General features: G+C 44.3%; 1 protein-coding gene across 1 annotated transcript in view; it reads right to left on the bottom strand.

Annotated features, from left to right (window-relative positions):
• The window catches only part of Fam163a (family with sequence similarity 163, member A), a 60427-nt gene extending 37716 nt beyond the window's left edge, over positions 1–22711 (bottom strand). The window contains exon 1 of the mRNA XM_005374963.2: positions 22631–22711. The gene's annotated coding sequence lies outside the window, so the exon portion shown is untranslated. The remainder of the gene's footprint in view (positions 1–22630) is intronic.
• Positions 22712–24968: the final 2257 nt, after the last annotated feature.

Genomic DNA, 24968 nt, shown 5'->3' with positions numbered 1-24968 from the left:
GCCAGTAAATGTTAACTGTTTATTTTGATATAAATTTTATTGACTCTATTTTTTCACTTCATGCATTTTATCAGTAGTCTATACTTTAAATCTGCAATATGACATCATACTTAGAGAAAAATCATCTTCCTAAAAGGATAACTATTAATAATCAAACCAGCTTTAATATGACTGACCTTCCAAGGTCTTTCCCTGTTTAATACTAGAAACATCAGTAAACATAAAAGTATAAGGAAAATAAAAACCACCCAGATTCTTAATACTCACAGTAATCACTTGTCACTTTTTTGCCATTTCAGTACATGAGTGTATATTAAGGGCATTCAGTTTGATAACTCCCGAAAACACAACTATGTTGCTCCCCCATTTATACCTTCTAAAGTTTCTTCCAACCCCTAAGATGAAACCTAAACAGTTTCTGCCTAAGTCAGCCTGCTCTCTCCTTAGGAATATGCCTCCCAAATCCTGTGACTCTAGCTTGGAGCCTGCATCAAACTTGTAGCTGTCTGTCTAGCTGATTATGCTCCATAGGGTTGGAAAGGACAGTATTGTTGGGGGAAGGGCTTGTACCTGGCCTCCCTACAAGCTATTGGCACTTCTGCCTTATACCCCCCACCCCATGCTTTGTCCATGTATGTTCGCTGCACACTCCCAAAGGCCTTTGAGTTTGCAGCTATATATGTGTCTAGCTACACTGATCCATATACTTTCCCCATATCTGCCTTAGCCTTTGCCCAAGGAATTTCTCCTGTCTCCAGTGCTACATCGCTTGTCAGAAAAGCCAAATCAAATCCTCTTTTTTTTTTTAGATTCCATGGTCAGAAAAATCTCTTCCTTTCTTGTATTCCTGGGGCACGCGATGCTCCACTCCCTGCTGCACATTATCTGCAGAGTCATTTGTGCACATGCTGTCTTGCTCTCTAGAATTCCTAGTGGCCTAAGGTCATCCTTTGCTTTTTATTCCATAGAGTGATGTTCACAAGGAGGTGCTCAGGGTCAGCCAGACTGAAATAGATCATGGCTCTTTATGGCCTTGAGATCCCTCCCTTTCACGGGCTCTGTCCTGGGGGAGCCTCCTCCTTGGAGCCAGGGCTAAGGAGGAGGGTGTGGGGAGGGCTGCTCTCTCCTTCTGTCTGGGAGCCCTTTGTGCCTGGGCTCACAGTTAATGATAGGAGGACATCTGTACTTACGACTACCTAGGTGAGAAATCACTCTTTATACTTTATCTCTAGCCCAGAAAGATTTTAGGAGCTTTCAGTAGATTAAAACTTTAGGGGCATTCAGTAGATTAAAATTAAATAAAGACAATGGGGGGTGCAGCAATGTGCAGCCGGTCATAAGTTTTGTTTACAGAACTTCTGGACATGGGCTGTATATTCACCTCTGAGTTTCTAGCAACCAAAGCAAAAAGGGGAATTTAATCAATTAAAATATATCACCGTTTAAGAGGAGCTCAGCGTTTCTTTCTAAACCTTGAGAGGAATACTCTTAAAGGGGAGGTTGAGGGCTACAGGAGAAGGTCGCTACTATACCATTACAGATTTAAAAAGCAGCTTCTTAATGGATCTCCCAGGCCAGTCTGAGGACCAACACCCGTGAGCTGAGAGGGATCTTTCACAGGACCGCCAGGCTGTGTTTTTGCCCAGCCCTGCCAAGGTGGTGGGAAGCATTCTGAGAAGCTCCCGAGATCTGCAGAGGAGTTGGGGGCAGTGTGGAGGCTGGTCACGCCCAGCTCCTGGCCTCCTCAGCTACCTCACTCATGGCAGCTCTGCTTTTCTGTGTTTTATGTGTTAGACTTTGGGGTCAGTTATTGCATAAAAAGTGCTTTACATAAAAAAACCTGTCATGAGTAATATTTCTTTTTCACTGAACTTTTAATAAATATTTGCTGACAGAATTTAAGTTCATGTTTAAACTTTGAGGAAAAATCTTACAGGATTTACATTCCTTGGTATATACCCAGAAGAATTGAATACATAGACACACATCTTCTTAAGAGCATTTATTTATAACTGCCAAATGGTGGAAATAGTCCAAATGCTCACAAACAGATAAATATATATATATATATAAATTATGATAAATATAGACGAATACTATTCAGTCACACGAGGAATGACGGCCATTGCGATACATGCCACAACATAGATGAACCTCCAAGATTATGCTAAGTGAAAGAAACCAGGTGCAAAAAATTTCATGTACTGTATGAGTCCATTTGTATGAAATTTCCAGAACAGGCAATTCCATAGAGACAGGATGGAGATAGTTATGGGCTTTTATTTTGGAGTGATGTGAATGTGGAACTAGGTGGAGGCAGGGGTTGAATTGTATACCTCAAAATGGTTATTTTATGTTATGTGAATTATACTTCAAAAAGTTAAAAAAAATCTTGAAAAGAAGATCATCAATGTTGCCAATTAAAGATGATCTCCCAATATGACAGTCAACCAGCAGAGGGTGGGGTTGACATCTGCATGCACATAAAGGTCTTCATGAGGGCCAAGAACACACTCACACTCACAGACACACTCACACCTACCCCTTCCTTTAGAACAGGGCTGAGAGGTAGGTGGCCATGAGGGAATGTAAATCTAGTAAAGTCGTAGGTGGGTTCTCTCCCATGTCATCTCTGCCCACCATTTATTTCACTGCCCTTCAGCACCTAGCCAGAGGAAGTACACTGTAAGTGCTGACTCACTGACTAGACCACTAATTAAGTGTCCGCCACTGTTATTTTTAATCCATGACTCATCTATTTCGCAAATCTTTACATATAGCTATTTCCCTGATGCTCTCTCCTATCTGATCAATTCATTCAGCCTCATCTGCTTATTGAACTGATAGAGAAAAGAATCAATAAGAATAAATCTCTCCTACCCAGGAGCTCAGGCAGTATGTCATGGGTAGAATTAGGCTTACCTTCACTGGAGTTATTTCATAAGCTCAATTCATTTTTCTCCTTTTCTTTCCTGCAGATTAAGATCAGCCCCAACTCATTTTCTGAGTGTTGTGTCCTCACCCATGAGGGCATGACACTCAGAAAATAATATATCCCCTTGTATTTACCGAATATCAAGTATCTACCATATTCCAGGCCCTGTGTCAGGCTATAGCTGTTCTGTGAATGAGATCAGCAGGGCTCCTCAGGGGGATGACAGACATCAGCCACAATTACATGTGTGACATTTAGTGTGCTGGGGACAGATAGGTCTGGGAGCTCAGGAAAAGTCCCCCCAGACTTTAGGGTGCTGCTGAGCTGAGATAAAAGGTTAACTCAGCAAAATCTGCACAGAGAATGGCTCTTCTGGAGCCTGGGAATAGAAATAGGCTGCTCTGGCCATGACTTCCTCCTGGACTGAGAGCAGGTCAAGTCATCTCCCTTTCCAGGGACCCAGGAGGATCAGTGTTGCTGGCAGTAGCTCAGCCCACCAGCCAAACCTCAGTGTTTCCTTGCCAGTTTTTCCACTGGAGCTAATCCCCTCCTCTCCCTGGGCCTCTACCTGTCACTCCCTCACCACTCTTCCCCTAGTCCCCTTTCTCAAATCACTGGGTGTCACTTTCGGCTTTAGGGGGCTGTGGATATCTTTTAAGAATCTGATAAAAGCCATGGACACTCTTCTAAAAAACTCACATACAGAATCCTGCTTGTAAATTCAGGGAATTCCCAGAGGCCCTAGAGCCCTTCCCTAACCCCAGCTCTGCTAGGAGTCCATAGGCTCAGAGCTGGGAAGCCCAGGAGGCTTCTGGTGCTCCACTAGGCCTGGCAGCTAGACGGACCCCTCAGCTGGTGCTTGTCCCTCCTCAGGACCCGGGCTTCACTGGACAGCTCTCCAGGTAGAGTCCTCTGTCAGGGGATGCTGATGTGTTCTCTAGGCCCTTCGATCTGGGATCTGTGTGCTTCCTCCTCACGCTCCTATGTTCCAATATGTCCTCGTCTATACTGCCTTATTTCCCTCCAAATCCCTGTCCTCTGGCCCTGGTTCTTGTCTCTCTTCAGTATCTTTCTGCTACCTTAGGGCCCTTTTCCATGGCAGAGTTGCATTCCAAGCCCTTTGCTTCTCCTCCACCATCCCTCCTCAGGATCTTCCTCTGCCCCTCTGAGGCACCTGAGAATCAGGATGCAGTTGGGGAAAAGCCTCCAGGCAGGATTCTGGTTGAGCAAAAGCTCCTGACAGGCAGCTTGATTCCTTTCCCACGGGGCACAGTTAAGTTCAGCAAAGCTGCCCAGGGGTGAGAAAGCAGCTGGTTCTGGGTAATGCCTTAAGGAATAGAGCTCAAAACCAGGACAGAAATGACAGGGTGGAATTGTTTACAAGTCACTCAAAAAACAGGCCTCACTACTGCCTGTTACTGTAGTCACTATCACTATATGGGCACCTAAAACGTCTCTTTGCTCACTGTTCCTTTCAATTAGGCAAAGGCCATTTTTGTTGTCTGTGAGGTGGGAAGTACCCTTAGGAATACTGGTGCTTTCCTCAGAATGGAGGCTTCTGCCTCCTTGGTTGTCTTGAGGATCAAACAGGGGAGGAGGTAAGTGCTTCCTCAGTGCTGGTGGCAAACTTTGAGGCCTACCCTCTAGAGGTCAGTGTTTTAATGCCAACTGCACCAACCTCGGAAGGTGCTGGCTGTTTGGAAGTTGTCCTAATCCTGAGTCATGAAAGCTTTGACTATGCCAAGAAGCCAGGAGTGGCTTAGGTTTGAGGCAGAGACCACTAGTGGCTCATAGCATCTCCCCTTCCTGATAAGTATTAGAACACCGATTTTGTTTTATTCCTTACTTTTTCATGTTGAGGTAACTGTAGGTTTCCAGATAGCTATATAAAACAACAGGGCAAGAGACCATGCACCTCTTACCCGGTTTCCCCCATGGTAACATCTTGTAAAACTGTAGTGTAATACAACCCCAGGAAACTGATGTTGACACCGTCTAGTGACATTTAGATCTCGCCAGTTTCACACTAACAGGAGCATGTGTATATTTAGTTCTATGCAGTCATATCCCTTATGCAGATTCAGGTGTCTCACCTCAGTCCAGACACGAATCATCCCATTACAAGGGATGATTGCTGCTCCTCTTGCTGCTCTTTAAAGGCCAGTTACCTCCCTCCCTCCCTCCCTACTTCCCAACCCTTGTCTACTCCCTAACCCTTGACAATGATTAATCTGTTGTTCATTTCTATAGATTTGCCATTTCCAGAGTGTTATATAAGTTACATCATGCAATACGTTACCTTAGAGAGGAACTTAATTTTTAGCTGGGCATATTGTCACCCAGAACAACAATAACCAAACTGTGTTTCCCAGCCTGTCTTGTATCTGGTGTGGCCATCTGACCAATTTTTTTTTTTTTTTTTTTTTGGTACCGGGAATCAAACTCAGGACATTGTGCTTGCCAGGCAGGCTCTTGTGCCGCTGAGCTATATCCCCAGCCCCATCTGACCAAATTTGGACCAATTGGATTTAGCGTTTTTTGGGTCTCTGGAAGGCTGCTTACAGGGGAGCTAACTCAGCTGGAGGAGTCCCCTTTTCGGCACTTGTACTGATCCTCCTGGCTTGTATTAGGATGTGATAGCTACAGTTCTAACAGCCACTTTGAATTTGATGAAGTAACCTTGATGATAGAGAGAGCTGTGTTCCAGGAATTAAGACAGAAAGCTAGGACCCTGGCTTCCCTAGGGAGCTGCTATGTCAGCCTGGTACTGCCCATGGCCAGACTTCTTTGAGGTGGGAAAGAAATAGATTTCTATTTTGTTTAAGCCACTTTTTTTACTTGATATATAGCCAAGTAAAGCCTAACTAAAATAGATGTCTTAGGTTTTTAAGCAGAGGAAAAACTTTCTCAGAGAAATGTTTTAGGGCAGTGGTTCTCAAACATCAGAATGTATTAGAATCACCCAATACAGACTGCTGGGCACTCCCCAAAGAGCTTCTGACTCAGTAGGTGTGGGAGGGGGAGGCTGAGAATGTGTCTGTCTAACAAGGTTCCGAGTGATGCTGAAGTTGCTGGCCTCAAGTGGATGGTCTTGGTGGCAGAGTGGATAGTGACACGCTCATTACAATTCTTTCTTGTAATTAAAATATATCCCATCAGTTCAAATAAATATTTACTGAATATCCACAATAAGGGGGACGAAGGGCTATGATGGAGCATCAAGGGAGCACAGAAGAGAGACATCAACCTGACTGGGGAGAGGAAGTCAAAGGAGGCTTCTGGGATGAAGGGAGCTTCATCTGAAGCCTGTGGGATGCCTGAGTTGTCTAGACCAAGGGGATATGGTGTCTCAGGCACAAGGAACAGCACCTGCGAGGGCTTGGGAGTGAGAAAGAGTGGTGTTTCTGAAGAACAGAAAGAATTTTAGGGGGCTGGAGCACACACATAGAAAAGAGTGGGGGTGAAAAGTGAGAATGGAGAGGCCAAGAGGAGCCAGGTCCCCAAAGACTCTATAAATCTTTGCGGTAATTTGGACATCATCCTGGGGCAATGGGAAGACTTTCTGGGTATTAATTACACAGGGATGAATGACTGATCAGAAGAATGAATGGGCAGCAGGAGGTCAGGGTGAGTCGGAGCTGATAGTGGCTGGGTCTGGGATAATGGCCAAGGCCATGGATTTATGTGGACAGATACAAGGTAACTATTAAATCATAGTTAGCACTGGTTGGATGTGCGTGGTTAGAAAAAGGGAAGGATGTGAGAAACAAATGAGCATAAGCAAACAAGCTAACATATTCACTTTGTGCTGTGGCCGAAATGTCTTTAAGTTAGGGAGCTGGTGACTGCTAGTGGGACTGTCCAGTGGGGAAGCTCCCCATGCTCATGAGGAAACACGGAGCCCAGAGTGTGGGAGGCTCCACGGAGAGATGTGAGCCTTCTTATCCCACCACTTCCGCCACAGGGCTACACATGTGTCTGCGGCTGCCATCCCCCCAGCAGGGTCTCTATCTGCTTTTACATTGTCCGCACCGTGTTGATGATACTTTATTCTCCAAAAGGAGGAAGGAGAGGTAGCGTTGCTACTTACAGGGGAGCAATTAAGAGTCAAAATTGCTCCCACCATAGCAGTAATCTGCTGAGTTCCTATGAGTGAGAGGGAGGCAAGTGTGGCTGTAGCCAAATGTAAGATTAAAAAATACTTAAGGGTAAAATGTTTTATTTTAGAAAATTTCAAATATATATAATAGTAGAGAGGACAGTATAATGAATTTCCAATCTTGATTCATCCAAACCTTCTGCTGATGATTTTAAATTATATCCTAGATATCAAGATATCGTATATTAAATTTGTATACATTTCAGCATGTCTCTCTAAAAGTTTTGTTTTTTTTTTCTTCTTATGGTACTGGGGATTGAATCCAGGAACTCACACATGCTAGGCAAATGCTCTACCACTGACAAGATTCTTGTTTTTTTCTTTTGATTATTTTATTTTGAAACGGGTTTTGCTACATATTGAAGGCAAGTCTTGGACTTGCCAACCCCCTGCCTCAGCGTCCCAAATAGCTGTGAATTACAGGTACACATCACTTCTCCTGGCTCTAAAAGGTTTTTAATGAAAAAAAAAAAAAACCCACAATATCTTAAGATACCTAAATAAATCAACAATAAATTTCCTCATATGATAAAAAAATCAAACGTCCATACACAGAAGACATTTGACCACATCAAAGCCAAAGGTAGACATCCTCATGGGCACATGGTCATCAGTGCAAGCCTGGCTGGCATTCCCTGCCTCCGTGGGGTGTAGAAATCTCAGCATGCCTGTCTCAGCTAACCCTAGGTCTGACAAGAGGGTCCTAGATGCTGGTGCAAAAGACAGTGATAAAATCCAGAACAAATACATTTTATTGGCTACGTGATCTGGGCAAGTCACTTTATAGGTAAGAAGTTGCAAAATAAGAGGCTAAAAAACGTCTGGGGGAAACAACCCAAATGTCTTTCGACAGATAAACAGATAAAGGATATATTACACAGCCTTTAAGAAGAAGGAAATATTGTCATGTGTACAAGATGGAGGAACCTCAAGTAAATTGTGCTAAGCGAAAATAAGCCATTCACAAAAGGACAAATCCCATATGATTCTGCTTCTAAGAAGTATCTAAAGTAGTCAAAATCATATAAACAGGAAGTAGAAAGTAGTTGCCAAGTACTGGGGGGAGGGGAGAAGGGAGACAAGTGTTTAGTAGAGTTTCAACTTTGCATGCTGAAAAAGAGCTCTAGAGATCTGTTGTACAGCAATGTAAATATACTCCTGAATGATACACTTACAATAGTTAAGATGATAATTTTAATGTATTTTTTTAAACACAATACTTTTTTTTTGTTTAAACCTTCTGAGGTTCCTTCTGGCTGTAGGAATTGGTGGGGCATAGTGGAATAGATTTCTAGGATGCTGTTGCTTTTATCTGTTTTGAAAGGGGCATTGGAATACCATTACAATCCTTAGGGGAGCCACTCAGGGAAACGGGGTTGAAGGAAGCTGTGTTTGAAAGCTCCCGAACTTCTGGTAATCCATCAGTAAGTAGGCAGCTGTGTCTCAGCAGGCTGCAGGTGGAGACACCAGGGCAGGCTCTGTAAGGTAGGGGTAGGGGACTGTGTGTGTGTGTGCGTGCGTGTGCACATGTGTTGGGGTGGGGGCAGGGGCATCAACACAAGAGAGAGAGAAACAAAGGAAAGTAGAAGCCTTTATTACAGGCTGGGCTAGGCATCCTCCGGGAACATCTGGGAAGAAAGGAGAAGGCTCCCAGATGGCTGAGCGCAGCCATGCGGGGGGATCTGAAGCGACAGATACAAATGTGTAGTACACTCGCGGGCGGACATGCGGGAGATTAAAAGCGCGGGGAGGCTGAGGGCAGGCAGAGGGCGGGGTGGGCAGCTGCAGAGACCCTGAATCTCTTGCTGGGCACAGGATCTGCTGAGTGCTTTTAGTGCCCATTATCATAAGGCCATTTTTCACATTAGCACACGGCTGGCTGAAGAGAATCCACGCAGCAGAGGGCAGAACTGGACTCTGACCTATCCACCCCTTCTCCCTGACCTCTCCTGGGAGGGCTTCTCCAGAATCTGTACATGGCAGAGAGCAGATTCCCTGTACTACATGATAGTGTTAGCTTGGTGCCTGGCAGTGTGACTGAGGGGAGATGCTGGGCCTGGAGTGGCAGGCAGGACCACTGATCCAGGCTTTGACAAAGGAGCAAAGTGCACCTCCACTGAAAGCGGGTGCTGTTCGTGCTTATTTCTGGTACCCAGATTGTTTGGGAGAAGGTTGGGCTGCCTATTTAACATGGAGGTATAAAAGCCAGACCGGTGTTCTGAGGTCACCAAGGAAGTATGGGGTGTCTCCCCAGCAAGGTCACTCTCTGAGAAGGGGTTTGAGGTGGGGAGGCTTGAGGCCCAGCTTTAGGGCCTTTTGTATCTTTAGGCCAGCAGTTCTGAACTTTTCTTGGTTACCCTGGCCCTGCGTACATCCTGGCACTGGTGGGCACTACACCTTTTGTCAGCCATTTAAGAGAACAAATCCAGGACAGAAGAGAGCAAGAAGCATGTGATTTAAGCTTTTTTTTCCCCTGTCTTTTTGAGACAGTCTCACTATGCAGTTCAGGCTGGCCTTGAGATCACTTTGTAGCCCAGGCTAGTCTCGAACGTGGAACAATCCTCCTGCCTCAGCCTCCTGAGTGCTGGGATTACAGGTGTGTGCCACCAAACCCAGCTCTAAGCTATGATCTTGAACTAGGTCTGATATATAAAATAACCAAAATATTCCCAAAGCTCAGCTTCTTCAGTTGTTTTATTAGCTGTCCATAACACCCCAGGGGTTTTGGTGCCCTGCAGGCCTCTATTCCCTGAGGTGCTCTCCTCAGATACTGAGCCTAACAACTCCCATCTCTCCCCAGCACTCACTCTCTGCATTTCAGGAACGTCAGCTGAGCGTGGATATCCCAGGATTTTGCTCAGACTCCCACGAGCTGACACTTGTGTGGCCTTGCTCTCACAGTGTGGTCTGCAGGCCAGCAGCATCATCTGGAAGCTTGTGAGAAATGCAGAATCCTGGGTTCCCTCTCAGATCTGCTGCATCAGAATCCACATGTAACAAGATGTCCACGTGGTTTGCGCACACATTCTTGGTATGAGTCTGAGAGGTACTGTGCTTCTACATCACGCTCTACCTCCTGCTGCCAGGCGGAGTGGGGCACATCCACTCTGAGGTAGGTCAAACAACGCCCACCGCTGGCAGGTAGCTATCACCATGTGGGGAGAGGGTGAAAGTGGAGAGTTGGATGTGGAAAGTGTGCCGGTTAAGCTGGATCATCAACGGGACTGGGTTGAGAGCTGCCTACCGGGTTAGTAGAGCACCTCTGGGTGTGTCTGTGTGGGTCATGGATGCCTGACCTTGGCTACTCTGTCTGGTCCCTGGCTTCTCCCTCTGTGGCACTGGTTCACTGCTCTGCTCCTTGGCTGCCAGGAGGTGAGCAACTTTCCTCTACCAGGCCCTTCCACTGTGATGTCTCTGCTTTGGAACCAGCCAGCTAGGGACTGAAACTTCTGAAGCAGAGAACCAAATAAACCTCTCATCCTCTACATCATGGGTGTCTTGGTTACTTTTTTCTCGTTGCTGAACAAAATACCTGGTGCTCAATATTAAGGAAGGAAAGGTTTATTTAGCTCACAATTTGTGAAGGTTTCAGTCCATGCTCGGCTGGCTCCAAGGCAGAGTGGCACATGGCAGAGGGTAACCATTCATGGCGGCAGAAAATAGCCAAAGCAGCAAGAGCAAAAGGGAGATGCTGACAAAATAATCATAGCCCACACTGATTGAGTCCTTTCTATGTGTCAGGCACTATTTTAAATAAAAGTGCTTTTAATGTATTGGTTTATAGCAATCTCTTGAGGTATAAATGATCATTACTTTCATCCTCCAGATGAGGCAACTGAGGCACACAGAGGTTGTGACTTGCCCAAACTCACATGGATGTGTGCCAGGGCTTGGATTTGCATCCTGGCCATGTGCCCAGAGCCCACACTCCTAACTACTCCTGGAGACCATTTCTAGAAGGGGTTAGGGAAACACCCTCTCCACTCAGACAGTTTCTTCTAAAGCAGTGATATTCTTCCAGGGCAACCAGCCATGTCTGTTTGCCCAGAACTGAGGGGATTCCTGGATTCCTGTGCTAAACCTGGGAAAGTCTTGGGCAAGTCTGGTACCCTATGGATACTGTACCTCCCACTGGTAAATGTCTGAGGAAACACACAAAGAAAGAACATTAAATTTAACAGGAAATCCTTGAGATTATAGAGTTGGAGCTGTTGGAGCCCTGAATGAGAGTTCTGGTAACCTGTCTCCATTTGAGGAACCCTTAAGTTCATCCTAAGAGTTTTAAACAAATCTTACTCTCCTTTTATGGCTCCATTTCTCTGTGCTCGTTTTTCCTTTGCTGTCTTCTCCTCCTTCTGCCCAGGTGTTACAAGAATAAGCAGGAACCTGTTGTTGGCACGTATAACAGCACTCACATCATAAGGGAAGGCGGGGGCAGATAAAAATATTGGCCAGTGTTTCTCTTGTCAGGGTCAGGCTGCACCCACACGGGTATCTCTGTTAGCCCTGCTTTCTGTAGGGCTGCCAGCCAGTTCTGTGGATCTTGTTTCTTTTAAGCCTTGGGGAGATGATTTGATTGGTTCAGGTTTCTCTTTTGCCCAAGAGTCATTATGATTTCCCAAATAAAATACAAAGAGTTCCCCCAGTGAGTGTGTGTGTGTGTGTGTGTGTGTGTGTGTGTGTGTGTGTGTGTGTGTTTGCAATCTCTTGGAAATAATTTTTAAAAGCAGTCCCCCAATCCAAATTGGATGTGGCTGGCAAGGAAGCAGCAGGACAAAGTGTGACCGAGGGTGAAGGGGAAGAATTCAGATTCTTCTACACAGCAGGGACAGTACCTGTCCTCATCCAAGGGAAGGCAGCTGTCTTGCAGCCATGACACACATCAAAGGATTAGGATTTCTCTGCTATTTTAGGGGTGGGAGGGGGCCTGACCCTTAGTTTCCACTGGGAATCTCTACAGCCTGTATCACCAGACACCGAGCGTCTCCTGTTAGGCTAAGATACACTTCTCCAAAGCGTCTTATGCCCTTCTCAGAAGGCAGCTATTTCAGGTCTTTTCTAATTAACTTCATTAGACTTGTGATTAAAGAAGTACACATTCTTAGGGCAGAAGGAGAGTTGGAAAAAGTAGAATCCATCCCAAATTCTTTCAGAAGACAGAAGGAGCTGGGGCAGGGTTTTGTAGCTCCTTTGCTCACAGGTTTTCCACAACTGTTTTAGTGGCACTGTTGTACAATCCTAAAGTCAGTAGACTACATTATGCACTCCGCTTCTTTGGCATAAAGATTATTTTGAGAAGCAGAAGGCACAGGAGAAGCTCTGAAAACAGAGCTTCCATCTCTAAGGGAAGTCCATCTCCATAACGGAAATCTTTTGTGAGGGAAGGTGTCTTCCTCGCTAAGCCAGACAGAGAAGCCTGAGTAAATCACAACTGTCCTATCACTGGAGAAAGCTCCATCTTAAATCTGCGCATTAACCCTCACTCTGGTACTTTCCCCAGAACTAGCTTTCCCCAGTCCCTTCTCACTTCTGTCTTCAGCTGAAGATGGTGTTGAAGCCTGAAGTCTATGCCACCTCTTCGAGATTTATGCATTTTCTCCTGGGTATCTCTCATGTAGACAGAGTATATGTATTACTAAACTTATATTTCTTTTTATTTGTTAATATGTTTTGTTACAGGGGTCTCAGCTAGGAGCTATGAAAGGTAGGGGGGAAATTGCATTTTCCTTCCCTACACTCAATGCCTAGAAAATAAAAACCATCATGTTGCCCCAAGTATCTCTCTTCTAGGCCCTCACAGTGGTCTGCACGCGATGGCCTGCATCCCTGTTGCTGACTAATGCAGATCTGGAAGAAGATGTACTCTTTTCTGTGCAAAAGAAGGAAGATGACTAAGCAGATGAGAGATGCGAACCAAAGCTTCTCTCAATTTCTACTTGCCGACCCAATAACCAAAGCTGAGCATTCCTAAAGTTGACAGCACACACATGGAGGAAAACAGCTCTTCAGCTGAGCCAAAGAAAGCTGTCAGTTTGACAATCATGAAAAAAAAAAAAAAGCACTGCTCTCACAAGTGGCCCAGGGGGCTTCACCATTTTGGCCTCCTCCTCGCTGTGTCCCTGGTGCATGGATGGTGCAGACAAACCGTTAGGACACAGTAGGACTTTAGTGACCAACTTGCAAATGAGAGCAGCAGACACCTAGATCTGTGCACGGGAACCCAGCCAGGCTCGTACCGCTCCTCCTCCATACTGAAGCAGGACTGACCCACATCTCCAGCATGATCCCAATTCTCACCAGCCCCAGAAAATGACTCTCCTGATGTTTAGTTCTATTAAAGTACATAAGGTATGATTAAAATAGGGTGCCTGTTAAAAATGTAAAAAGTATACATCTCAAAATGTACAATATTTTATTACACTGAAAGATACTTTGCCATTAATCCTCCTGAATCCTCACCCTCATTCTGAACGAATTTCATCATTCTCGCCCCTTTCTGAAGCAGTTCTGAACGCCCTCTTTCATTAAATGTCTTTAGTTGCGCTGTCATAGCTGCTTCAGTGTCCTGAATTGATTCGGCATGTTTACCTTTCATGGTTGTCCTGACTTTGGGGAAGAGCCAGCAGTCTCACCACGCCAGATCCGGTGAATAAAGCTGATGAGGATAACACTGCAATGTTTTCACAGGCCTGCCTTTCCACTGGATGGCACTCAGCAGCAGCATTCACCAAATTTTTTATCAGACCTCATAAAGATACTCACAAAAGAGGACTTCTGGAACGGCTTCAGAAAGTGGCAAGAACAATGCAATGAGTGTGTGTGCTCAAAACAAGGGGGAATATTTCCATGGGGGTTAATGGCAAAGTATCTTTTACCATAATACATTTTTAAAAAAAAAATTTAAACATTCACTGTACATTTTGATCAAGCTTTGTACACTTTACGTATCTTGGGTAGGAAACAGAAGTATCCAATCCCTGCTGCATTCATTTGTAGCAACTATCTATGAGATAGGGCTCTCATGTGATTATCTCTCTATGTCTTGATCAGATTACATGACCCTTTAAAATTATTCTTTCTTTTGTTCATCCATTCATCCATCCATTCAAGAGCATCTGGCATCTTCTTCCTGCTGCGTAAATTCTAAGCCAAAATCAATAGGACATTTTCCAAGCTTAAAATTCCCTGCCTGTGGGAAGCATCGATAAACAGCAAAGCAGAGGGTTGGGTGGTGGTCAGAAAATGCCATGTTAAAACCCAAGCTTTGCTGTTTACTAATTTTTCATTTTTTCCTGAGCCTCAGTTTCAGCAGCTCTAATGGGAAGAATTTCTCACAGAACTGTTTTGAAGTTTAAAAGGGAAAAGCGTATACAAAACACACACAAGGCACGTAATAATTGTCAGCCTAAAGAAAGCGATCCAGCTATCTCATTTCCTTCTCACCGCTTCTTTCTAATGCCTCACACTGGGGTCAATCTTCTCTTTCATTTTGCTTCCTAGGACAGTAATCTTGGTCCCTCTGGTGAGTGGGACCTGTCTTTGTTCTGACTGATGGGTTGGGCCACTTTGAGAAAGTGATTTGTATCAAGGTTGGCTGCCAGGCTGCTGGGGCTTGTGGGAGGGTAGATACATAAAGTCCAGTTAATAAATAAACACACAGACATCAAGGCTACCGGCTGTCCTAGTAACAAGACTTTATGCTTTCCTGGCTCCTGTCATCTTTGGAACTGAAGGCACTTAATGAATTAGTCTCACTTGCAGTCCTGGAGGAAAATACTGCCTTGTCTACAGAGTGCAGTCACAGTAAACAGCCAGAGGTCAATCGCTTCTGTGAACATTGCCAGCCAGATCCCTGGAGTAACTTCGTTTCTTATCATAAAAGTAACAGTTGTGTGTTACAGCTGGGGGCAGTTGGCACATGCCTGTAATCTTCCCACTTGGGAGGCTGAGACAGTCAGATTGCTGTGAAGTAGAGGCTAGCCTAGGCTACATAGTAAGTTCAAGGTCAACCTAAACTACATAGGGAGACTGTCTCATTAAAAAAAAAAAGAGCCAGAAATGTGTATTAGAAAAGTTAAATTCCACAAATCAAAAGAGAAACTGACTGGGAATATAACTCAGTGGTAGAGATCTTGCCTAGGTATATCCTAGCTCCCCTGCCCCCTAAAAAGATTAAAAATCAAAATTCCTTATAACTGTGCACTTGGAAATAAGCATGATCAACATACACACACATACTTTGAAAGGTTACACTAGATCCCTGCTGTTTTATAATTTAACAATATAGCACAACTATCTTTTCCTGTATAGTATATTTCTACACCATTTAAAGTGACTTCTAGTTTACTAAAGAAATCCTGCGTTGTTACATATTTCAGTTGATAGTTGCCATGGTTTTCGTATGGTTTCAGTGTGTCTCCCAAGGGGCTAATGTGTTGGAAGCTTGGGCCTCAAGGTGGGGGGTGTTGGCTAGTGGTGTAGATCCTTTAAAGGGGGTGGTAGTGAGAGGTAATTAGGTCACCGAAGGCACTGCCCTCAAAAGGACCTGATGTTGTTCTTGTGGAATCTTGGTTAATTCTTGAGAAAGAGAGAGAGAGAGATTATAAAAGAGTGACCATGGCCCTTGAACCACTCTCTGCTTCCTGTCTTGCCGTGTGATCTCCCCTGCCACATTGCTGCAGCCGTGGTGTCAGCTACAGTGATGTGATGCAGCTGGGGAGGCCCTTGCTAGAACCAGCACAAGGCTGTTTGGATTTTCAGCCCCCAAAACCATGAGTTAAATAAACCCCTTTTCTTAAAGCACTCAGCCTTAGGGATCTCGTTAGGACAGTGGGAAGTGACAGAATATTATTTCAACTGCGAGAACAAGCTCATGTTCCCACCTTTTAGGGTTTAGGGAGCTGTATGCGTGAGGGCACATGGCACGGAAGAGCAGGGTGGAATTGTAAAAGTACACGTCACTTGGTATACCAGGAGGGGAGTGCACAAGGACACTCTGGAGCCAGATGGTGGGGGCCTTGTAGGACACAGGGAGGAAATTTGAGAGGTCTGAAGCCACTGCAGTCCTTAGAGAGGGTACCCAGGTAGGCGCTGGAGGAGACTACACTGAGTGCTGGAGATCCCACCCCTGTCACGCGCTCCTGCCATCACCATGCCTCTAGCTGTCCCTTCACACCCTAAGGTTATAATTACTGCCACGATCTTGCTCTTGCCAAGCTCTCCAAGGCTCCTCTTTCCTCTGTCCCTCTCCTGGATTCCACATCCGTCCTGCCATCTGTTGGTATCCTCTGAGTCTTTGCAGAGTTGTACTAGGCCCGGCATGCCTTTTCCCCTGCACTTAAGTGTTTTTAAAAAGTAAGTTGAGGTGTCACCTCCCCCAGTTTTCCTTGCCTTTCCTCCTTTCACCAGACTGCATTAAATTCTATACCTCATTTTATAGACTCACAACTCCTTTACTCTGTTACCACCTGTGTCTGTCTCTACCAAAATTTGAACTTTATAAGTCAGTGTCTTACATGTTGAACATACAATGGGCTTTCAGCAAATATTTTTTTGTGATTATGTGTTTGATAGTAATTGTTAACCTCTCGTTTTTGTTTTTTGTTTTTTGTTTTTTCTCTGGTACCGGGAATCAAACTCACGACCTTGCGCTTGCCAGGCAGGCGCTTTTGCCGCTGAGCTAAATCCCCAGCCCCTTAACCTCTCAATTAGAGGGAATGATTCTGCTTTTCAAATGTTTCAATGCATCTTTACTTGTCACATTGGGGGGTGTACAGCTGGAATCTTGTGGGTACAGGTTGAGGATGCTGCACAGGATACCTGTCTCTTCCAACAAAGAATTATCAAGCCCCAAATGTCAACAATGACAAGATCAGGAGCCTCAGCTTTAGACTATAAGTTCTACAAAGGCAGGGATCTTGCCTGCCTTGTTTACCATTGTATCTCCAGCACTAGACCCAGTGTGGACTCTGAATGTGTGACATGTAGCTGAATGAAAAAATAACAGATGGATGTAGGCGTATTATTAAATTTAACAACTGATACAGCACACTATGGTTAATCAGAACTGATGCCAACCATAGTGCTAGAGCTTGGAAAAGGGGTCCCCCTGTGCCAGGCATCACCCCTCTGGTTGCTGGACTATGGGGAAGTCAGGGCATCCTGGGGAAAAGCTGAGGCAGGGAAAAGCTGAGGCAGCCCCAGGGTAGGGGAAGAAGCCACTGTCAGCTGATGAGAAAGTATGTGAGAATTTTAACAGCCTGCATGGCCCTACCTGTTAAGTCAGTCCTGGATGGACAGGATGACAGAGAGAGAGAGCAGTCAGGACACTGATGCGTAGTTAGTGAGTTGAAGGAAAGAAAGGATCTGTTTCTAGTGTAAAATGTATATGTGGGCAGAGAGCTCTGCACCCTCATACTGACTAAAGTGTACTTACTATACGAGGATGTCAAATATGGTAGAAATGTGGTAGAAGCATTAGCAGACTTAGAGATGGGGCAGAGACAAAGGAGGTGGGCTTGAGGTGGAGCATTAACCTCTTCTTTCTTTCTTTCTTTCTTTCTTTCTTTCTTTCTTTCTTTCTTTTCTTTCTTTCTTTCTTTCTTTCTTTCTTTTTTCTTTCTTTCTTTCTTTCTTTCTTTCTTTCTTTCTTTCTTTCTTTCTTTCTTTCTTTCTTTCTCTCTTTCTTTCTGCTTTTCTCCAAAATTATTAAAAGCCTATTTCTGAGCAACTGTAGGCTTTTCTCCTCAAACACTGTAGTAAAATATCTTAGGTTCTAAAAGAAAACATCTTCATTTACATTCTGAAAGACCCAGAAGATATAGTCACCATTTGTCTCAGAAGAGATATATTTAGGAAAATGATCTACATTGAGGCAAGCCTTAAATCCAAATTGGCATTCTCTCCCTAGAGCATACCAGCATGTTCTCTCAGCCAAGCTTTCCTAATAAAGAGAAAAAGGTAAAAAGAGCTCTTTCCCAAACTTTCCGCCATGTGACATTTTCAACGAACGAGGTATCAAGAATCCAATGACAATATCAGCATCTGTGAGCCTGTATCATTTTGTGCCCGGAGACTCTCCCATGGCACGTTACTGAACTTCTAATTGTTTTTAGTGCCTTCTCTGTCTGAGGAAGTGACCACAAGGTTCGACCCAGCAGCTGGGCTAATCATCTCTGTTAGCAGAGTCTGAGGCTGGAGATGATGCTGGTTTTCAGCAGCCACATACCCCAGAGATCATCGGAACACGTGTTCACATGGATTTCCTGCCACTGCCCTGAGCTTAACAGGATCAAAACATCCCTAGCATTTCCTCAAAAGAGCTTCCATTTCTGTCAACAGAGCCATTGCTATTCAATTGCCGGTGCTCAAAAATGTAAAGCCTTTCGTCCTTCTATTCCCCTTAGAGACTACTCCAGATCTTTGCCCTTCCTCTTGTCCTCTCAGCCGGCCCAATCCTCCTTACTCTTTGAGGACAACCCTGTCTACATCATGGAGGAAACTCATGACATTAGGAGTAAACTATTCAAGCTCCCTGCCCCCATTAGCCTAACTGAGATCTTATCCAGGGTTACTCCAACCCTCACCCTCTTTACTCCACATATAAAGGCTGAAAGATTCCTTATCCTGGTTGGTCTAGCCTGCCATGTGTGTTCTAGATGCCACCTCCTCCTGTTCCCTTCAAACTGTACTCCACTGAGTATTCCTTCTGCCTATGTCTTCCTCTCTTCCTATCTTGGCTTCAGCCCACTGACTTATTAAGTTTCTTCCTCTCTTAAAAAAATAGTGTTTTGCTCATCCTCACTTCTCCCCACGGCTACCACCACAGTGATCTCTCTTCTCTTTCCTCCCAAAAGGTCCAAGGAATAAAAGTCTACACCTGGAGTCGCTATACCATCTACTATTGCTACATTTCTCTGCCCCACTCAGAGCTAAATTTCCGTGCTATGTGTTTCAGCTTTCTCACAATTTATTCATCCTACTTGCTGTTCTGAAACTGCTTCTGATAAAGGTTCAGTGACCCTCAGATTGCCCCTCCCAAACTCTAATCACTCCCCCTTGAAACTTTTTGTGTCTTAACTTTTCTCCTTTTCAGCAACTCATGACACTGCCTCTCCTGGTTCAGCTCACACCCTACTGCCCATTTCCTCCTGATTAATTGTCTCATAAATCTTTCCCAGGTTTTAGCCTTGCCCACTTTGTCTGCCTTAAGCACTCAACGTGTTTCTGGACGATGCCCCAAGCTTGGTCTCTGACTAGATCTTTGACCCTTCCTTGAGTTTAAGAATTGTAATCCCCAAGTGGCCCCCAGACACATATTCTTGGCTATCCCAAGCAGTCTCCAATTCAGATGTTCCAGAACATGCTCTTTACCCCCAGAGTACTTCTCCTGTTTTTCTCCTCAACCAGTGGCACCACCATCCACTCAGTCCCCAAGGCCACTAACTTGTGAATCATTCCAACCTCCTAATCTCCTACTTTGCATCCAGTCACCAAGTTATACCATTTTATTTCTTAAATATTTCTATAGTCTGTCAGTTTCATATTATTCCGACAAAATACTTAAGATAACTGACTTATAAAAAGAAGAGTTAGTTTGATTCCTGGTACAAAAAAAAAAAAAAAAGAGTTAAGTTATTTTATAATTCTGCAGCTTTTGTCCAGGATTGGGCAGATCCATTACTCTGGCTTCTGTTGGGGGTGCCAGATGGCAATGATGGAGAGTGTGTAACAGAGCAAACTGCTCAGCTCAGGGCCAGGGGCCAAAGAGAAAGAAAAAGGGACCAGGATGCCACAATCTCTTTTGAAGGCATATTACCGAGGACCTAAGCCCCCCCCCCCCACTGCCTACCTCTTAAAGGTTCCATGACCTTCCAATAGCGCCACCCTGGACCAGATCTTTAACACATGGATCATTGGGGGATGCTTATGCAAACCACAGAACAGGGTATGTCCTTTCTTCTTTCTTCTTTAATGCCATTGTCTTCATTTGGCTCCTTGTTAACTCCTGACTAGATAATTGCAATACATTTACTTCCTTTATGGACTATACCCAACTCTACTGTATAAGGCATTGCTATAACTATACAAGGTATTTACTGCTTCTTATCATTGCTTATAGTCTGGCTTTTCTAATGAGATCTTTGAAAGCATGGATCATGTCTAGTATTTTGCTGCATCTTCTAATGTACCCAGCACAGCGTTAAGTATACAGTAGATGCCCACAAGAGAAATAAGGCAGCAGTGAAGCCTGTCTGCTAAGAGAAGGCTGACACTGAACTTCCAGCATCTGATGATGAAGGGTCCTGTTCAAGTAATTCCCTTGTCTTAGTGGCAGGATTTGCTCAGTAGCAGTAAGATCTCCGCAAAGAAGTTGGGAATGGTTTTCTGAGGGCCTGGGAAAGTTACTCCACCAAGGACATTGTCATGGATTGCAGTGTGACCATGAAAGTGAAGCTGCCTTTGGATATCTTGAATCTATGTGCACCCATCTATAAGGCTGCATATGGTAATGAAGCAGTGCTTAGTATCTGAGAATGTGGGAAACATACCCTATTTTGTGGTGGTTGTTTTACCTTGGAAATAAGAAGCAACAGTTCAAATCTTTCATGGATCTAGTCTGCTTTCCATAATTAGAGTCTAGAGTGCTCTATTTCCATTATCTTCCAAAAGATCCTCATTCATGTGAGGTGCATGCTATTTAATAGTCCTTATTTTAACCCCTATCACATCACTGACTCTTTCTCTTTCACTGAGAGTTTTAATAGCAGTTGTTTCTCCTTCATAAAAAAATTCTGCCATCAGAATAGAAAGTTTCGCCATTCACAGAGATGACCTTTATAGCACTCTAGCCTTAAATTAAGGTCAGTGGCTTTTACTTTTACTTCTTTCACTCACCACTAAGGTCATACCTGGGTCCATCTGACTGGAACTTTGCTCTGGCCAGCCCTCACCTGCACGATCTTCACAATCTCCTGACCATCATTCTGCCACTGGTTACAGTGGTTAGCACCACATCCTCCATTCCCACCCCTCCCAAATCCTTTATCCAAAGTGTTCCCCCACTGACTGCTAGAGTGATCTTTTTTTTTTTTTTTTTTTTTTTTTTTTTTTTTTTTTTTTGGTTTTTCTTCCAGTACTGGGAATCAAACTCATGACCTTGCACTTGCCAGGCAGGAGCTGTGCTGCTGAGCTAAATCCCCAGCCCCTTAGAGTGATCTTTTTAACATAAACCAGAAGGTGTTAGTGCCTCTGTTCAAAAATCTACATCAGAAAAGAGAGACTATTACTAGACAAGAGGATGAGAACAAAGGAAGGGGGAAGGTTGAAGGGAAGGTAATGGGGGAACAGATATGCTCAAAATGTGTTATATGCATGTATGAAAATACCATATTGAAATCCAATATTTTGTAAAATTAATAGGCACTAATAAAAAAAAAATCTCCATTGGCTGTGCATCTCCTACAGGGGCAAGTCAAGGTCCTTTGCCCAGCAGGTGGCACACCAGGCTGCTGTCCAACCTGTCATCTTCATAACCTGCCATTTCATGTGCTGATGTTACTGGTTTGCATGCAGTTCCCAGCTCCCTCTGCCATCTCTTGAGCCCGCTAAGCCTTCCCCTGCCTGGAAAGGTCATTTTCCTGCCTGTCTGAAAAGACGTTCATCTCTGCCCCCACTCAGACACTACCCCTCTGGGAGGCTTTCTCTGCATCGTGGGCATAACTAAGGGTTCTTTCTCTTGTGCTCCCCTGCACACGGTGATACGGTCATACAACGTTTATCTTACCAGGCCCATAGCACAAGGGCAGGAGCCATTCCTATTCATCTTCCTGCTTCAGCGCCAGGTGCAGGCCTGGCTCGAAGTTGGCTTCCGTAGACATTATAAAGACTAAAAGAATGAGTTCCAAGATGCCCTGTCATCTATATTTAAGCGAGTTCAGAAGAGATTGGGCTCTTGAATTAATTGAACCTCTTCTCTCTTTACCCTGGCTCAGTGCCCTGCTTATATGATTAAGTTCCTAATAGAACCAGCCCTGGCTAAGCATCTCATACAAATCCCTCAGCATTAAGCAGTCGAAAGGCTTCCAAGTGCTGAGAGAAGAATGAGATCAGTGCTTCAGAGCTGTCCATCTACTTCTGAGATAGCTAACTGCAAGAACGGGTCACTATCTTCTATTAAAACGAATTGTGTTCAGCACTGTCCTAGCCGTTGGCCATGAGGATGCAAGTTAAAATACCAGCCTGCACTTGATTACTCTGTGTAGTAGCCACAGTCCTTTGGGGTAGGGATCATGGTTATTAATCTTGTTCTGCAGATAAGAAGATGGGCCCTCAGGCAATTAGTGCAGCAATAGGATTATCTTTCTCAAGTTTCCTTACACTTTCTCTCTTCACCGAATCCTTTCTCAGTCTGTGTCACATCCATTCTAATATAAACCTCTTCCCCCAGCTTGCCTTCCCTTCTACACATCAGTCAACTCCTTCTCATCAGACAGCAGCACCCTTACTTTCCTCATCACGTACAGACTTGATCTTACCCTTCTTCCTCCTCAGCTCGTACGCATTCTTCAAGAGTCAGCTCCATCACCATCTCTTCAGGATGAATGCCTGGCTCGCCTATGAATGGTGCCAGATCTCCTGTTAGACACTCTTTATAATACCATGTGCCTCTACTTTATAGCCTTCATCACAGCTTCATTTTACATTTGTTTTATGACAGATTTGTTTCCCCTGAATGCCTTAAAGATTCATGACAGCTAGGACTTTGATTATCCTCCCTCCCCCGCCAGCACTGTGTCACCAAGGACATTCCATAAATACTTGTTCATATCTTGAAAATGCAGTGCTCACTTTTTAGCCCAATCCAATCTAGCTTCTGGCCTCATTAGTCTGCTGAAATTGTCCTTGCTACATCTATCAGCAACACTCAAACTGCCAAAACTGCTCTTCCTCAGATCCCTGGTGTTCCACCAGCTGGACTGAGGGTTTCCTGTACTAAAATAGAATCCTGGTAGTCTTTCCACAATTCATAGAAAACAAGTAGCTGATAGAATATTTTAAATCTGAATCTTTTGTTTAGTACAGTTTTCTTAAGAGTTGGTACCTATGGTAGAATCTAGCATAAGATGTTCTTCGATTGAATTCAAAATTATATTTTCAGTCATTTTAATATATGAATATTTCATGGTATTCTCTGAAGAGTGTCCTGATTTCAGTGCTTTTCTGAGATCCACTGGGCAAACCCAAAGAAATATTTTTAGTCCTTTGATTTGTTCTCTTGGTAGTGTTTGATACTATTTATTATGTTGTTTATTCATTTTAACAACTAGTACTTACTGAGCATGTATTGTTTTCCCACACCCCTTTGACCCTCCTTCTACTATGGCATTTAGGGCCTTCTCCTGCCTTCTACATATGGCGGGTCCCTGGAGGATAGAGAATCCATGGCTTCTTTTTTTTTTCTCTCTCCATAACCGAGTACTTGGGCCAGATTCACAAATGCAGGAATAAAGGAAGGAGTATATAAGCAAATGAATACAATGGCAAGGCAGAATTGAATCCTCATCTCAGTGCTTTTCTCCTGTGCTCTGCTGCCTCCACCCTGAAAAAGGTCGTTGTGAAGCAGCAGCTTGATGAATAAGAACGTCAGTTCCACCTATCTAACACACTGTTTGTTGCCATTTTAAAAAGTAAAATGAACTTGTTATAAACTTTTATAGTTTTATGTGTCTGTGGGCTTCACTTCTAATATGTAAGCCGTCATCAAGTTCTGTTAATTTTACCACCACCACCAAAAAAAAAAATTATAGTGATTTCTAGACATAGAGGCACATATCTACAATACCAGCTACTCAGAAGGCTGAGGCAGGAGGATCACAAGTTCGAGGCCAGCCTGGTCAATTTAGCAAAACCTTAAAAACTAGAAATAAAAAAGGGCTAAAGATATAGCTCAGTGGTGTAGCATTTGTTTAGTATGCAAGACACCCTGGGAGAATACTGAGAAGAAAAACAGCTATGTGCTATCTCTGAGGCAGAAGTTGGGTAATCAATAAAATTATCACCATTACCATTTCTTTCAGTACTCTTTATTCTATTAGAACCCTATGCTTTGCCCAAGCTGTTCTCTTAGCTCTACCCTCAAATCACTGTTTATTGTCAGGGTTTAATTCAAAAGTTACCTCCTCCAAGAAGATGCCAATAATCTACCACAAGTACTTGGGTGAGCGTCTGATTCATTTTAGCTTCTCCACACCGATGACATGTTACTTTTACCTCAGAGTTTCCACCTGTAGTCTGCAGAGACATGTTGGTGACGTGGATGTGCTTCTCCTACACTGCCTTAAGGATAGCTGGCCATGGGGACCATGCCTTGCTCATTTCTTCTCTGCCCAGTGTGTCGAAGAACAGACTTTTGCTGAATTCACATGGGTTAAATCAATTATCCACTGTCAGTGTGCTGTGTAAACATCTCTCTCTCTCCCGGCTCCTTTTTTGGTCTTACGGTTGACTTTTCTTTCTTCTTCTTCCTCTTCCCTCCTGCTTCTCTCCCTCCCACCCTCCTCTTTTCCTTCTCCCTCTCCCTCTCCCTCTCCCTCTCCTTCTTCTCCTCCCCCTTCTCCATCTTCTCTAGTGGGACTGTCTGGCCTTCCCCCTCTGGTTGGGTTCTGGCAGCCTTCACTGAGAGCCCAGTGCCGTTTCTTGCTTCCACCCCTGAGGTCAACAGCAGCACATAAAAAAGCAGTTGCCTGTGTGCTCTGGAATTTATTTGGGGGAAAATTCACGCTGTTTCTCTCTGAAGTGGAAAGGGAGTCAAAGGTGAGCCCTGGCCCACAAGCTGTGTGGGAGGAAATGGTTTGCAGTGAGGGAGGCTTTTAG

Source organism: Chinchilla lanigera, unplaced genomic scaffold (genome assembly GCF_000276665.1).
Source record: "Chinchilla lanigera isolate Chin_1 unplaced genomic scaffold, ChiLan1.0 scaffold00005, whole genome shotgun sequence".
In the NCBI taxonomy this organism is placed as follows: Eukaryota; Metazoa; Chordata; class Mammalia; order Rodentia; family Chinchillidae; genus Chinchilla; species Chinchilla lanigera.
Note: the sequence above shows the minus strand (reverse complement) of the source record. Positions and strands in the feature narration are given on the sequence as shown.